Genomic DNA, 5,216 nt, shown 5'->3' with positions numbered 1-5,216 from the left:
CATGAAGGTATTTTTTATTGCAACAACATCAATGGTATGTTTGTAAGTGACATAAAATCTTGATGAGAATTAATATTTTTAATGTATGCATTTTATCTAACACTTAAAACTGTTATATAAATTATGCTAACAAGGATTGGGTGTTTCCAAGATCTTAATTATCCATGTGAGTCGTCGTTTGTATCTTCAACAAACGCGACTAACTTGCTCATATTCTCATATACTTCTTATCCAAAATAAGCCACAACAAAAGGTGATTTCTTAATTAGTGTGGATTACACATATATGTATAACTGTTCTTTGTTTTTTTCTAATTATAAGTTCAGACAAATTTTTGCTTCTTTAGGTGGTCTAATCCATTTTAAAGACATATTTTTACTATATCATTTTTTTCTTTGAAACAATTCGCGCATCGCGCGGGTACGTATACTAGTACAAGTAATAAAGAGGTAGTCGAAGCAGCCTTTGGGTGGAATATAGCCATTATTTTTCTTGAAAAGAAAACTATTCAACAAACTAATACAAGTATTAAAAAGCTAGTCCTAGATTTCCGTTAAGATTGTTGAATAGAAAGTTATTCGCTCATCTTTTTTTCATTATTCATACAAAGTTTAAAATTAAATGACAAATAAATAAGAAAGACGACAAAAACATTTGAAATATCTTAAATCCTACACGAAGATTGATTATCTACACTGTTATACGAACAAGTACAACATATCCAACAATTACTGCAGTCACTATCTGAAGTACAAGGACTAAAACACCAATTAAGTTGAGGGAGTAGCCTCTTCTCGATTATAGAGAGATCATGATCAACATCCAGTGACGTAGCTATGACTTGTGTGATTGAAATCCACGGCACATTAACTGAAATATTTCATCATTATAGTTAGAAAAATCAAATTACGATTGATGCAACATTATAAAACCACTACTAGATTATAATGTACCTAAATACATGAATAAGGCAAACACAATATTGTAGAAGTAGAATCTAGAAATATGTCTAAATAGATGCTAACCAGTTATTACCATAAGGAGAATTGAGAGAATAAAACAAAGCTTTAGGGATGCCATAATAAAAATGATACTCCACACTTTAGAAAAGTTTTTGTTTGAACATCTCTTTGCCTTCCAATGGTCATAATTTATAGCCCTCCCCCCCCCCCCCCCCCTCCTCAAAATGTGAACTAGCTGCATGTGTATGTGTCTCAGCCAACTTGCTCATGCATCAATATGAAAATGTTGTGACTTTTCGAGAATATATATATATATAGTATACATATGACAGTGTTAACTAGTTCCTAATCATAAATTATGCTTCATAGACGGTACCTATAGGTTGTGATTACTTTTGCACATGATTCAATTAATGAACTAACTATTTGTTAATTACTTATTCTACAAGTCTCGACAATAAAGTTATATTAATTAGAGGTAAACGCGGCATGTTATTTTCGGATAGTGCATGTGAGAATGAAAGCATTTCATTCGAGAATTGATGCATTTGCTACTCATTTATAGAGTCATACTGCATTAGTCCATGTGAACTATTAATTGGAGTATTATTTATTTATTTTTTGTTGCAGTAATGTCAACTCAAGGCTGGATTATACTCTCCGACCTTGAACCTAAAAAGAGTCTTTTTTGCTTTCTGAACTTGAAAAAACAAAGAAACAAGTCTAACCTTTTGCTTTTTGCATGTGTTTTGCAATTATTTGTCTACCAAACTTCTATCCTTCCTCACTAATATCTTGGAAAGTAAAGAACCCAAGACCCAAACACAGCTCTCAGAGATTACTTTCTTGTACTATATTCAAGCTAAGTAACAGTTTACCTCTTTGTTAGAGCAAGTTAGGAAGAAAATTTTGGGATTATTGTTGGTATATAACGAGGGAAAAATATCTGTGCAAAATCGTCGTTGGTGAACGAGTGAAAACTAATTTGATCCCTGTAATTGGCGAGCGAGAAAAAATCAACAGCCAAGCGTTAGTGCTGAACTCTAGAAAACCATCAGCTGTAGTCGGTGCGGAGCCACATGTATTCAAGGGGAGTCAACCGACACTCTTTTGTCCGAGAATTACACTAAATAGTTAGGTAAAAATTCTTTTTATGTATGTGTATGTGTGGGTACATATATATTGACATCCTTGATTTTTTCGTGAGTTTACTTCTTTATATTTTAACCCTAGCTCTTTAGTGAAAGTTGTGATTCTAAAGCTGGCTTTACCAACTCAAAAACTCAAGGGAGCTCATAATGCAACTCCTTGTAATTTAAGAAGACTCGATGCAGGCTTGCCGATTATACAAGTTTATCCCATTAACATTACATATAGTTTATTATTTCTTGTGCTTTAAACTTGTATAAATCTGCAACACCAACTCTGTTCAATTGCTGAATTAGTATGTTTGAATACTCAGTATAAATTGACTAAATTTGTTCAATTCAACTGATAATTTAAAAAGACTCAGTACAATACGTAATAAGGAACAACGAGAAAGGAACTTAACATAGATAAGTTTTTTATAAATAAATTCAGTAAATGTATGATGAATCATACAAGTACAAAAGAGGCAGTCCAACCAGCCTTTGCATTGGAATACATTAGTATATATTCATGAATAGAAAGTTACTTACTAGTCCTTCTTCATTATTCGTACAAAGTATGATGACGAAAAAATAAGCAAAGACGAAGATAACACTGAAATCACACGCGTATCTTACACACACACACACACACACATATATATATATATATATATATATTATCCACAATGTCATATGCACAACTACAACACACCCAACAATCACTGCAATTACTGTCGGAAGTACAACAACAGTAACAAGTCAGAATACTATTAGTTTGAGGAAGTAGTCTCCTCTTGATTCCGGTGAGCTCATGATTAACATCCAGTGTAGCTAGGACTTGTGTCTTTGAAATCGACAGCATATTGTAACGACCCGACCGGTCGTTTTGAGCTTTTGCACTTTGATCGCCAGTTCTCGGGCATGACTTGCTCCGTAAAATGTATTATGACTGATGTGGATCGTTGGTTTTGGTTTTCAGGAAAATTTGGAATGAATTTGAAAGAACAGTTTCAGTTGAAAGCTTGGAGTTTGAAAGGTTTGACCAAGAGTTGACTTATTTGTATACGAGCTCGGATCGGAGTTTTTATGATTTGGTTAGCTTCTCTGGGTGATTTGTGACTTAGGAGCGTTATCGGAATTGATTTTGGAGGTCCGGTGTAGAATTAGGCTTGAATTGGCGAAGTTAGTATTTTGGCGATTTCCGGTTGGTAGGCGAGATTTTGATCCGGGAGTCGGAATGGAATTCCGAGAGTTGCTGTAGCTTCGTTATGTGATTTGTGATGTGTGTGCAAAATTTCAGGTCATTCGGACGTCGTTTGGTTGGGTTTTTGATCAAATGCGTGTTTCGGAAGTTTTTGGGAAACTTAGGCTTGAATTCGATGTGAATTGATGGTTTTGGTGTTGTTTGAGGTGTTTTGGTGATTGGAACAAGTTTGAACGAGGTTTTAGGATGTGTTGGTGCTTTTGGTTGAGGTCCCGGGGGCCTCAGGGTGATTTCGGATGGCCATCGGGATGGATTTTGGATTTGTGTCACGACTCCAAACCCGGTCGTGATGGCGCCCAACACTAATGCTAGGCCAGCCCGACCATTTACTCTCTCAACCCGAGCACAGAGCTCAAAACCAATTAATCAGATACTTAAAATCAAATATTAATACTCATAGTTGAAATACTCAATTAAAACAATGCGAAATACTGACATAAACTGTAACTCCCAAAGACCTGGGGTCATGAGTCTAGAGCCTCTAACTAATACAGAGTCAAAAATCCTCAAAATAAGTATGTTCTAAAGTACGAAAATAATAAAGGGATAAGAGAGGAGTCGGGTCCTGCGGACGTCATAGCAGCTACCTCGACCACTCCCGGAACTCTGGAAACCAGCGACTAGCTCAACTAAGCTCCCGAAGTACCTGAATCTGCACACAAGGTGCAGGGAGTAGGGGGTGAGTACTACCAACTCAGTGAGTAATAAGCGTATAAAATGTCTGAAGATAAGAAATCCACGAAATGCCACAAAGTAAAGCTAAAACTAACAGTCCAACACCTAACTACGAACCATCAGCAAAACAACTTCGAATATATTAGTCAAGTATAATGTAAGGATGCAATGCAATGCACATGACCGCTACGGCGCGTAGCCCGATCCATTTAACGTCGACGACGCTCATTGGGGGTGTGTACAGACTCCGGAGGGGCTCCTTCAGCCCAAGCGCAATATAATCATACCATTCGCTGCGGCGTGCAGCCCGATCCATACTCAGTCCACAACATGCATATGAGTCACGTAACAGATTCAATTAATTTCCCAATTTCCAATTTATTAAGAAGAATATACTTTAGATATTTGACTTCAGGAAAAGTGACTTAGCATTTCATAATAGTGATTAAACACAGGACTGAGATCAATGATTATACAAAGCAGGCTATCACAATGACATTCATCCTCTAAGGATGCTACAGATCGGCACAAGGCCCCAAACACGGCAATAAGCCCAGATATATTCAATACAGGGTGCGTATCAGTCGCCAATATAGAAACATTCTTGTTCGGGATGGACTAAGTCTCAATCCCCAGTCATAACTAATCCCGCACCTGCCATGGGGTGCGAGTCACGCCCTACAATAGCGTCACAATGTGATAAGCCGGGGTTTCAAACCCTCAGGCCATCATATACACCAACTACTCACCTCTAACCGGCCGTAGAATGGTCCGCAATGCCTTTTCCTTTCGTATCGACCTCCTCGCGCGTCGAATCTAGTCAAAATCATAACGAATACATAAATATGGGGTAAAGAAACATAACCCAATCAAAAATACTCGAAAAGTACTAAAATTCACGAAGTCGGCAAAACCCGAGCCCCGGGCCCACTTCTCAAAAAATTCCGAAAATCACACCAACGGATTCCTTGTCTCGCCACGAGTCCGTGCATATAAAGTTTACCAAAATCGGAGCTCGTTTGACTCTCCAAATTCCATTTTTACATCACAGCTTTCCAAGCCCTAGCTTGACCCTTTTTTGATGAAATTCTACTGATTTCTATGATAAATGTACCATAAACTCGAGTAATTAGGCCAAGAGACTTACCTCCAAGTGATTCTCAGTCAAAACCCTCGAATTTCCTT

At 37.3% G+C, this 5,216-nt stretch overlaps 1 long non-coding RNA gene across 1 annotated transcript; it reads right to left on the bottom strand.

The window, feature by feature from the left end:
• Window positions 560–1,135, bottom strand: LOC109236139. The gene is made up of 2 exons (XR_002069450.1): window positions 1,036–1,135; window positions 560–870 (listed from the first exon to the last, which is right to left on the bottom strand). It is a non-coding gene; the product is annotated as an uncharacterized LOC109236139 (long non-coding RNA).

Source organism: Nicotiana attenuata, chromosome 12 (genome assembly GCF_001879085.1).
Source record: "Nicotiana attenuata strain UT chromosome 12, NIATTr2, whole genome shotgun sequence".
NCBI classification, from domain to species: domain Eukaryota; kingdom Viridiplantae; phylum Streptophyta; class Magnoliopsida; order Solanales; family Solanaceae; genus Nicotiana; species Nicotiana attenuata.
This window is presented reverse-complemented; position numbering and strand designations above follow the sequence as displayed.